Below are 13,060 nucleotides of genomic sequence, written 5' to 3'. Positions count from 1 at the left end.
CATATAATTATTTTATTTTCTAACTGAACACATTTACTCCATATATAGTTTGGTATATTAAGCTATACATATGGACGTTTCTCTTACAGATTTTGAAACTGTTTTTTCATATCCTTTAATTTTCTTTTTTTTTTCTAACATAACCGCTTAATTCATAACATTTTCTTGTGTATAATGTAAACAGTATGAAAGATAATGTTTAACTTTTTTTTTAATGTTAATCTTGAATACTTAGACTGTGATAATACCATACAAACCTGTGTATGTCAATATGACGCGTGGATCAATCCAAATAAGTGTGATGCTGCACCACAGCATCATCAGGCCATTCTGTACTTATGTTGTCACAGACGAGAATCCAGCCGAACGTATTTTCTCTGTCTTTGTCATTGTTCCCGTCCAATCAGAAGTTGAATCATCTTGGCTTTATCAGCTGTCTGTATCTACGTGTGGTTAACATCCGGTTGCATGACTGGTCATTTCGGTAGAACCTTAACATGGTTTCTGTTGAGGGCTGACTCTCGAAGGATCTGTCACATCTCCAACATCATCGCCCATCTGTCTCCTATTTACCCTTGTTCATCATCATAGTTGGTTCGGATACTTACACATCAAACTTTAGCATAATACTTACGACCAACGAACACGGACTGTATCTTGAATTCGTGACATCTTGTGGTTGCGTCCCTTCGTCCATATATTCAAGTATTTGTTTTTTCAGTGGAAATATTTACCAGTTCACATGAACCCTTTTTGAAAAGACGTACAAAACATTTACAAAAATATAATGAGTTGCCATCGGTATACAGCTCATAGGGCGGTGGTCATCGTAGTCATCGACATCACTACAGGCGGTGATGCCTATCTATATTTCTCGTTTAGTTCTATGTAAACCAGATAGAAGTGTATCGGACTATGAACGCCCATCTGGTCAAGATATGAATACAAATTCGGTGGTCAAGGTGACCACAAAGTAATCGTGGTAGATATAAATGTAGTATATACATGCTGTGTTGTATTCCACCGGAAGTCCAGACACATCACCAGATCTACCTTTAGACTAGGGAATCGTCTCCCAATTACAGACCAGTCAACCCCCAGACGACTCCAAACCATGAGGGGAATACCCCCTCACGTCGCCAGAGAATCGACACACGTCTATTGGACAACGCCCGGCGACGGGCAGGGTCATCATCATCATCATCATCATCATCATCATCATCTGTGTTGTATTCGACGATGTATCATTAATTCGCAGAAGTATAGTATATGTATACTACTATTTACAGTGATTCGGTCGGTGTTGGAATAAATAGATATAGATACCTTGCTCGTAAACAAGACTGGCCGCCGGTCATTTTCACTTCGGTATAAATATACTGGCCTTCCCAAAAACAAGTAACTTTACAAAGCTATCCAATTGATACAGAATAATTTATCACCAAACATGTCATTTTGTCACAAAATCATTATTATTGCCACAATATACCAGATTACAAAGTTTGTCAACATTATCTGCTACAGTAAACGTTCGTTCAGTCACAAATACAGAACCATTACAAAAAAATGTCGTCACTTATTGAAAGGATCAACTTCTATTTATAATTTCCGTAGTAATTCTATTTTAAATATCACATAAATCCGCTCCACGGCACGAAAACGTCAGTGACTAACGTGGAAACACTAGACACATGAAATCTGCCTGAGATCGACAGCACTTTTTAATGAAATATCAAAGCACAATAGAGACCTTGGAATTTATTCTTTGTCGCTCGGAAAATGCGAGTTAAAGTGAAGGAATTGCGAGTTAAAATTAAGTCAACTCAAACGTTTTTATGAGTTACGTTGTTCTTTAACATTTGTTTGAAAATTACCAGAGTAATGTTGGCGATTCCATGCGTATCTGTCGTCAGAAATAGTTTCCTGTTGTGAGCGTGTCATTAGAGCTATCATTGACGATGACTGTAAGTACATGCGGAAATCCTTGAGGTTTATACCGACAATAATTGTACAGCGGAAAGCATGTAAATTTGCATTGTGTTAAAATTGATGAAAACAATGCAAAAATATTTACTAGTCCACAGTTCCCTTTTGCCATCATAAATGTTTGGCACTCGCAACGATTTGCTCATGAATAAATCAGTTAATTTTCCATCCTTGACAATAAACAGCTTTTATTTCAAAAGAACGCAAGAATGAAATATGTGATTAATCAAAATAAAACGGGAGTTTACACTTATACATTATTAATCAGATATTGATCAGGAAGTTCTCAAGATCTTTCACTCTTCTAATGCCATCTCCAAACAGAAGGACGATCAGTCCATTAGGGATAGCGAGGCAGTGGATGAACGGAAGTAGACTTGGGTTGAAGGATCGTGTTCTAAGTATTGTATTTTAACTTTTGATAGTCGTGTGTTATTTACCTCATTAGGCTATTTTCTTTTCTCATATAGAAGTTGTTCAATGACTTGGCGACATTTTTCAAACAGGAGTATGTGGCTGAATCGACTTTGAATATAATGTGAATTGTATTGTCTCCTTAATTGTTAAATCTTGTAGTTTACGTCTATACTGTATCACGTAGTCACGTGGTCAGTCTCGCTATTGCCTTTTTATATAGTGTCGTGTGGTCATTGGTCAACTTAATTTTGTCTTGCGTCACAGTCTTATGTCTTTTTGGTTATTTTTTTTTCGCGGTATTCGACGGATGGACCGGACGCTTTGTAACATATCTTAAAAATACCTGCGAACGAGTAAAGTAAGTTTAATTTAATATTCGCCACACTCCCACCAATTGTTATTGCATTTGATCATTATTATGGACAATATAATCTAGGTACTGTATTTTCATAACTCTATGATGGTGCGTGATTTCAAATTAATCTATTTGGATCTGAATGTCATTTCTGTAAAGTTACAAATGAAACATATAACTTTATGAGTAAAAGGAGAAGGCTGTAAATATGACGAAAATATCATAGTTACTGCCTAATCATTTCTACACATAAGTTATAGGTTTCATGTGTAACTTTACAGACTTTACCTAAATATCGATCTGTCAATATAAAAAACATCTGTTTGTGAGCGAACTTTGTGTCACACACAGGTAACTTAGCCAGTGTATTTATACATAATGTATTTATCATAACTACAGATACTGTTCATACTTGTACTGTATCTACTATCTATTCTATATACTGTATGTCTGTACTTACCTGGACATTGTTCATACCGATATCGTTATACGGTATACAGTCACTCGCTAGTAATCAGGTGTAATATATTATATCCAAATGACATATGCATAACATTGCCCTATAATGTAGTTTGAAGTTTTAATACTGTACGTATCATATACGTCCGTCATATGTCGTAGCATTGTATACTGATAGTGACCTGTTTCATGTTTTCTAGTCATATTTGTCTGGTGTTTATGTAGTGTAGTTATATTGTTTTATTTTTGTATATTCACAGAGTTCATCATACTCTTTCGATGTCTACAATAAATCATGGTCAGAATGGAGAGAAAAAAGACATGTTTCACAATCTAACTATTACTGAGATGGAATTAGTGTTGTGCCAAGACATCGTTTACGGAGTTTTCACATGACAAAACACTTTTATATTGCTGCATTGCTTAAAGCGCATTTTGCCAAAACATTACAGAAATCTCTTGAAGGTTTGAAACAGAATTTTACCTCATCACAGTAAACGTTTGTAACACCGGTAAAACATCTCACAAGAAACCTTTTACGTTAAAATTACCAATACCAAATATAACTCGTGACTCACCGGCCAATCTATAACACCATATAGCCCCAAGCCTTCTCATTCACCAATATTTATCTATGGAAAGTACTCGTAGGTGTGCCATCGATTTGTCGACTTTCGTTTTAGAAACCCATTTCACACTTTATCTAATCATCACGTAAATTGAATGTCATTTTCTTACATCAACTCCACTTTCTTCCTGTGTAAATACAGCCTACGGCCTGACATGCTGACAAACGCATGAATCAACACGGTCAAAATCAAACCAGTCAAAAAAAAAAAAAAAAAATCAGTGACCTCCATTATTTAAAACAAATATCCAACTTGCCAAAACACCATGTAATCACCATGTTTGTATCTACAATAATAGTTCTCATTACTCATTACTTATTACAAAGGATGTCCACCTCATTTCGTATTATAAAGGATGGCAACCTCATTACTTATTATAAAGGATGTCAACATCATTACTTATTATAAAGGATGTCAACCTCATTAATTATTATAAAATCTGTCGGCCCCAATACTATTTATAAATCTTTAAGATTGTCAGACAAACTGAAGTCGATCACTTGACACGAAGTGTATTAGTGTAATAGATTGTAATAGACCGTGTAACAAACAGTGTAATACAATGTAGCAGATAATGTAACACACAGTGTAACACACTGAACTAGACAGAGTAACATACAGTGTAATAGATTGTAACAGACCGTGTAACACACAGTGTAACACTGAACTAGACAGAGTAAATAACAGTGTAATAGATTGTAACAGACCGTGTAACACCTAGTGTAATACAATGTAGCAGATAATGTAACACACAGTGTAACACGCTGAACTAGACAGAGTAACACACAGTGTAACAGATTGTAACAGACCGTGTAACACACAGTGTAACACTGAACTAGACAGAGTAACACACAGTGTAATAGATTGTAACAGACCGTGTAACACCTAGTGCAATACAATGTAGCAGATAATGTAACACACAGTGTAACACACTGAACTAGACAGAGAAACACACAGTGTTATAGATTGTAAGAGACCGTGTAACACACAGTGTAATACACTGTAGCAGATAATGTAACACACAGTGTAAGACACTGAAGCAGACAGAGTAACACACAGTGTAATAGACTGTAACAGACCGTGTAACACACAGTGTAATACACTGTAGCAGATAATGTAACACACGGTGTAACACACTGAAGCAGACAGAGTAACACACAATGAAATAGATTGTAACAGACCATGTAACACACAGTGTAACACACTGAAGCAGACAGAGTAACACACAGTGTAATAGATTGTAACAGACCGTGTAACACACAGTGTAATACACTGTAACAGACCGTGTAACACACTGTGTAATCGATTGTAACAGACCGTGTAACACACAGTGTAACAGACCGTGTAACACACAGTGTAATAGATTGTAACAGACCGTGTAACACACAGTGTAACACACAGAAGCAGACAGAGTAACACACAGTGTAATAAACTGTAACAGACCGTGTAATACACTGTGTAATCGATTGTAACAGACCGTGTAACACACAGTGTAACAGACCGTGTAACACACAGTGTAATAGACTGTAACAGACCGTGTAACACAGTGTACGAGACAAGAGTAGATTGTGTAACACAGTGTGTCATCGATTGTAACAGATAGTGTAACACATAGTGTAACACACTGAAGCAGACAGAGTAACACACATTGTAATACACTGTAACAGACCGTGTATCACAGTGTGTAACCGATTGTAACAGATAGTGTAACACACAGTGTAATAAACTGAAGCAGACAGAGTAACACACAGTGTAATAGATTGTAACAGACCGTGTAACACACTGTGTAATAAACTGTAACAGACCGTGTAACAAACAGTGTAACAGACTGAAACAGACCGTGCAACACACAGTGTAATAGACTGCAGCAAACCGTGTAACACAGTGTAATAGACTGTAACAGACCGTGTAACACACAGTGTAACAGACTGAAACAGACCGTGTAACAAACAGTGTAATAGACTGTAGCAAACCGTGTAACACACAGTGTAATAGACTGTAACAGACCGTGTAACACAGTGTACCAGACAAGAGTAGATTGTGTAACACAGTGTGTCAGACAAGTGTAAACTGTGTACCACAGTGTGTCAGACACGTGAAGACCTTGTAACACAGTGTGTCAGACACGTGTAGACTGTGTAACACAGTGTGTCAGACACGTGTAGACTGTGTCACACAGTGTGTCAGACAAGTGTAGACTGTGTAACACAGTGTGTCAGACACGTGTAGACCTTGTAACACAGTGTGTCAGACAAGTGTACACCTTGTAACACAGTGTGTCAGACAAGTGTAGACTGTGTACCACAGTGTGTCAGACAAGTGTAGACTGTGTAACATAGTGTGTCAGACACGTGAAGACCTTGTAACACAGTGTGTCAGACACGTGTAGACTGTGTAACACAGTGTGTCAGACTCGTGTGGACTGTGTAACACAGTGTGTCAGACACGTGTAGACTGTGTAACACAGTGTGTCAGACACGTGTTGACTGTGTAACACAGTGTGTCAGAAAAGTGTAGACCTTGTAACACAGTGTGTCACACACCTGTAGATCGTGTAACACAGTGTGTCAGACACGTGTAGACTGTGTAACACAGTGTGTCAGACACCTGTAGACTGTGTAATACAGTGTGTCAGACACGTGTAGACTGTGTCACACAGTGTGTCAGACACGTGTAGACTGTGTCACAGAGTGTGTCAGACACGTGTAGACTGTGTCACACAGTGTGTCAGACACGTGTAACAGTGTGTCAGACACGTGTAGACTGTGTAACACAGTGTGTCAGACACGTGTAGACCGTGTAACACAGTGTGTCAGACACGTGTAGACCTTGTAACACAGTGTGTCAGACACGTGTAGACTGTGTAAGACAGTGTGTCAGATACGTGTAGATTGTGTCACACAGAGTGTCAGACACGTGTAGACCGTGTAACACAGTTTGTCAGATAAGTGTAGACTGTGTAACACATTGTATCATACACGTGTAGACTGTGTAACACAGTGTGTCAGACACGTGTAGACTGTGTAACACAGTGTGTCAGACAAGTGTAGACTGTGTAACACAGTGTGTCAGTCAAGTGTAGACTGTGTAACACAGTGTGTCAGACACGTGTAGACCTTGTAAAAAAGTGTGTCAGACACGTGTAGACTGTGTAACACAGTGTGTCAGACACGTGTGGACTGTGTAACACAGTGTGTCAGACAAGTGTAGACCGTGTAACACAGTGTGTCAGACAAGTGTAGACCTTGTAACACAGTGTGTCAGACACGTGTAGACCGTGTAACACAGTGTGTCAGACACGTGTAGACTGTGTACCACAGTGTGTCAGACACGTGTAGACTGTGTAAGACAGTGTGTCAGACACGTGTAGACCGTGTAACACAGTGTGTCAGACACGTGTAGACTGTGTAACACAGTGTGTCAGACACGTGTAGACCGTGTAACACAGTGTGTCAGACAAGTGTAGACTGTGTACCACAGTGTGTCAGACAAGTGTAGACTGTGTAACATAGTGTGTCAGACACGTGAAGACCTTGTAACACAGTGTGTCAGACACGTGTAGACTGTGTAACACAGTGTGTCAGACTCGTGTGGACTGTGTAACACAGTGTGTCAGACACGTGTAGACTGTGTAACACAGTGTGTCAGACACGTGTTGACTGTGTAACACAGTGTGTCAGAAAAGTGTAGACCTTGTAACACAGTGTGTCACACACCTGTAGATCGTGTAACACAGTGTGTCAGACACGTGTAGACTGTGTAACACAGTGTGTCAGACACCTGTAGACTGTGTAATACAGTGTGTCAGACACGTGTAGACTGTGTCACACAGTGTGTCAGACACGTGTAGACTGTGTCACAGAGTGTGTCAGACACGTGTAGACTGTGTCACACAGTGTGTCAGACACGTGTAACAGTGTGTCAGACACGTGTAGACTGTGTAACACAGTGTGTCAGACACGTGTAGACCGTGTAACACAGTGTGTCAGACACGTGTAGACCTTGTAACACAGTGTGTCAGACACGTGTAGACTGTGTAAGACAGTGTGTCAGATACGTGTAGATTGTGTCACACAGAGTGTCAGACAAGTGTAGACTGTGTAACATAGTGTGTCAGACACGTGAAGACCTTGTAACACAGTGTGTCAGACACGTGTAGACTGTGTAACACAGTGTGTCAGACTCGTGTGGACTGTGTAACACAGTGTGTCAGACACGTGTAGACTGTGTAACACAGTGTGTCAGACACGTGTTGACTGTGTAACACAGTGTGTCAGAAAAGTGTAGACCTTGTAACACAGTGTGTCACACACCTGTAGATCGTGTAACACAGTGTGTCAGACACGTGTAGACTGTGTAACACAGTGTGTCAGACACCTGTAGACTGTGTAATACAGTGTGTCAGACACGTGTAGACTGTGTCACACAGTGTGTCAGACACGTGTAGACTGTGTCACAGAGTGTGTCAGACACGTGTAGACTGTGTCACACAGTGTGTCAGACACGTGTAACAGTGTGTCAGACACGTGTAGACTGTGTAACACAGTGTGTCAGACACGTGTAGACCGTGTAACACAGTGTGTCAGACACGTGTAGACCTTGTAACACAGTGTGTCAGACACGTGTAGACTGTGTAAGACAGTGTGTCAGATACGTGTAGATTGTGTCACACAGAGTGTCAGACACGTGTAGACCGTGTAACACAGTTTGTCAGATAAGTGTAGACTGTGTAACACATTGTATCATACACGTGTAGACTGTGTAACACAGTGTGTCAGACACGTGTAGACTGTGTAACACAGTGTGTCAGACAAGTGTAGACTGTGTAACACAGTGTGTCAGTCAAGTGTAGACTGTGTAACACAGTGTGTCAGACACGTGTAGACCTTGTAAAAAAGTGTGTCAGACAGGTGTAGACTGTGTAACACAGTGTGTCAGACACGTGTGGACTGTGTAACACAGTGTGTCAGACAAGTGTAGACCGTGTAACACAGTGTGTCAGACAAGTGTAGACCTTGTAACACAGTGTGTCAGACACGTGTAGACCGTGTAACACAGTGTGTCAGACACGTGTAGACTGTGTACCACAGTGTGTCAGACACGTGTAGACTGTGTAAGACAGTGTGTCAGACACGTGTAGACCGTGTAACACAGTGTGTCAGACACGTGTAGACTGTGTAACACAGTGTGTCAGACACGTGTAGACCGTGTAACACAGTGTGTCAGACACGTGTAGACTGTGTCACAGAGTGTGTCAGACACGTGTAGACCGTGTAACACAGTGTGTCAGACACGTTGAGACCGTGTAACACAGTGTGTCAGACACGTGTAGACTGTGTCACACAGTGTGTCAGACACGTGTAGACTGTGTCACAGAGTGTGTCAGACACGTGTAGACCGTGTAACACAGTGTGTCAGACACGTGTAGACTGTGTCACACAGTGTGTCAGACACGTGTAGACTGTGTAACACAGATTATGATTGACTCTTACTGACCATGCTATATACAAAATTATTAAATATACATTAACTACGAATTATAGGTTTTGACTTTTCATTGAATTGACCTTTCATTGTTGCTTACTAGATTTCCCAATATAGGCCCTAAACATCACGTGCGAGTCCTGAATTACGAAGCATCTTTATAATTCAGTTCTAAAGAAAAGGTTTTGTAAGGTGATATTCACTGATGTGTCTTTTGTAGAAAAATACAGCCTGGTTCGAGACTTTCCAGTAGGCCCTACCAACAACTAATTGCAACTGACTGAACTGTTCTATAGAAAGACAAATAATCGTATAGTTTTATTTCAGTGTAATGAAGATAAATTATTAATGTGATATAAGATTAAAATCCAGTACAATCTGATATATGGGATGGACACTTCATTGTTATATGACGTTATTAATAACTAATGCTTTGGTAATCTTAGTAAACAGTGCTGGTTTTATGTCGATAAGTTAATGTTTGTCGAAATTTGGCGCCAGATCAAATGCTGGCCAGACTGCTGATAACAAGATATGTGGACTGAATAAGTACAGTAAAACAACCTTTCTCTGCTAGGCCGCGCTAAACCAGCAAACACGTGACCATGAAATTAGAATATTTAAAAAAACGCAGATAAGGCCAGACATACTTACCCTTAAATAGGTAAGAGTCCACACAGGAAAAACATCGTCAAATAATACTTAAACAGGTTAGAGTCTACACCGGCAAGATATCGTCAAATAATACTTAAACAGGTTAGAGTCTACACCGGCAAGTATCGTCAAAAATACTTAAACAGGTTAGAGTCTACACCGGCAAGTATCGTCAAAAATACTTAAACAGGTTAGAGTCTACACCGGCAACATATCGTCAGATAATACTTAAACAGGTTAGTCTACACCGGCAACATATCGTCAAAAAATACTTAAACAGGTTAGAGTCTACACCGGCAACATATCGTCAAATAGTACTTAAACAGGTTAGAGTCTACACCGGCAAGATATCGTCAAATAATACTTAAACAGGTTAGAGTCTACACCGGCAACATATCGTCAAAAATACTTAAACAGGTTAGAGTCTACACCGGCAAGTATCGTCAAAAATACTTAAACAGGTTAGAGTCTACACCGGCAACATATCGTCAGATAATACTTAAACAGGTTAGTCTACACCGGCAACATATCGTCAAAAAATACTTAAACAGGTTAGAGTCTACACCGGCAACATATCGTCAAATAATACTTAAACAGGTTAGAGTCTACACCGGCAAGTATCGTCAAAAATACTTAAACAGGTTAGAGTCTACACCGGCAAGTATCGTCAAAAATACTTAAACAGGTTAGAGTCTATACCGGCAAGTATCGTCAAAAATACTTAAACAGGTTAGAGTCTACACCGGCAAGTATCGTCAAAAATACTTAAACAGGTTAGAGTCTACACCGGCAAGTATCGTCAAAAAATACTTAAACAGGTTAGAGTCTACACCGGCAAGTATCGTCAAAAATACTTAAACAGGTTAGAGTCTACACCGGCAAGTATCGTCAAAAATACTTAAACAGGTTAGAGTCTACACCGGCAAGTATCGTCAAAAATACTTAAACAGGTTAGAGTCTACACCGGCAAGTATCGTCAAAAAATACTTAAACAGGTAAGAGTCTACACCGGCAAGTATCGTCAAAAATACTTAAACAGGTTAGAGTCTACACCGGCAAGTATCGTCAAAAATACTTAAACAGGTTAGAGTCTACACCGGCAACATATCGTCAGATAATACTTAAACAGGTTAGAGTCTACACCGGCAAGTATCGTCAGATAATACTTAAACAGGTTAGAGTCTACACCGGCAAGTATCGTCAAAAATACTTAAACAGGTTAGAGTCTACACCGGCAACATATCGTCAAATAATACTTAAACAGGTTAGAGTCTACACCGGCAAGTATCGTCAAATAATACTTAAACAGGTTAGAGTCTACACCGGCAACATATCGTCAAAAAATACTTAAACAGGTTAGAGTCTACATCGGCAAGTATCGTCAAATAATACTTAAACAGGTTAGAGTCTACACCGGCAAGTATCGTCAAAAAATACTTAAACAGGTTAGAGTCTACACCGGCAAGTATCGTCAAAAAATACTTAAACAGGTTAGAGTCTACACCGGCAACATATCGTCAAATAATACTTAAACAGGTTAGAGTCTACACCGGCAACATATCGTCAAATAATACTTAAACAGGTTAGAGTCAACACTGAAAAGACATCGTGAACAGATACAGGACAAAAACACCTCAAGCTTGTCTACAAATATAGGACGAGAAAAAACACAACATGGTTTACTGGTATTGACGGAAAACCCTGAACACTGTGTTGACAGTCAACGACTAACAAACCATGAACACTGTTGACAGCCAACGGCTAACAAACCCTGAACATTGTGTTGACAGCCAACGGCTAACAAACCATGAACATTGTGTTGACAGCCAACAGCTAACAAACCCTGAACATTGTGTTGACAGCCAACGGCTAGCACACCCTGAACATTGTTGACAGCCAACGGCTAACAAACCCTGAACATTGTGTTGACAGCCAACGGCTAACAAACCCTGAACATTGTGTTGACAGCCAACGGCTAACAAACCCTGAACATTGTTGAAAGCCAACGCCTAACAAACCCTTACACTTGTGTGAAGGTATTTGCCGACGTAAACAAATTTTGTAAACAGGAATAAACCAAGAAAATCTCTTTTTTTCGACGGATATAGGACGACAAACCCCATTTTTTGTACAAGTATAGACCAAAGAATCCTCAACTTTGCTACGGGAAGTATACCGACTAAACCTTAAACTTGTGGACAGGTTTAGGACGACAAACCCCAAAATATGTGTACAAGTGTAGACCGATAAATCCGAACTCTGTAACGACAGGATAAGGTCTATAAAAAATCATCTGTGTGTACGGTTGTATGCTGGCCGTATATCACCATTGTCTAAAGGTGTACTCTTACTACCCTCGGTAGGGAGTCCGGGTGCAGGTTAAAGGGTCGCTAGTTCGAACACCAGCGGTGGCAGGCTTTTTTAATCAATACTCCTTCCTACAACAGATTTGGTGCTGTGACCACTCTAAGGGTTGAAGCTATAGAAGATTGTGTTGCTACCTTAGGTTTTTGTTGTTTTCAATGTCGAAGTCTTTATGAAGAAGGTAGTACTGTAGAAGTTGAGATTACATGTCGCCTTACTAGCATTGGTTAGTGGGAATTTCCTTTTAATCGAGCAGTAGAGTGTCCGGCTAGAGACCGAAGGGTCACTAGTTGGAACCCCATTACAGCTTCTGTGTAAAAGTGTAGGTCAACTAAACATCACCTTGCATGCATAGGTACGCAAACTGTTAGTTGAAACTGCCTTTGTGTACAATTGCATTCCGATAATACATTTCCTTCATATACACGTACAACAGGTTCGCGAACAAAGCCACACCTTCATATACAGGTGTATGCCACAGCCACACCTTCACATACAGGTGTATGAGGATAACATTAGGCACTGTGCTCTTCGCACTAATCAGCTCGCCTCGCGCTGTCGAGATGATAACAAGGTTTGTAAATTGCTCAGTGTAATATAGCGCACGCCGGCTACGTGTGCTGCCTCCGATCTGCCAGCCAGTTCACTGCTGCCACTGCTGTGGCACAGATCCAGTGATGTTGTCTATGATTTGAAAGCGGATCTCTCTAAT

Source organism: Ylistrum balloti, unplaced genomic scaffold (assembly GCF_031769215.1).
Source record: "Ylistrum balloti isolate Yb309-2 unplaced genomic scaffold, AGI_CSIRO_Ybal_v1 Utg370236, whole genome shotgun sequence".
Lineage (NCBI taxonomy): Eukaryota > Metazoa > Mollusca > Bivalvia > Pectinida > Pectinidae > Ylistrum > Ylistrum balloti.
Note: the sequence above shows the minus strand (reverse complement) of the source record.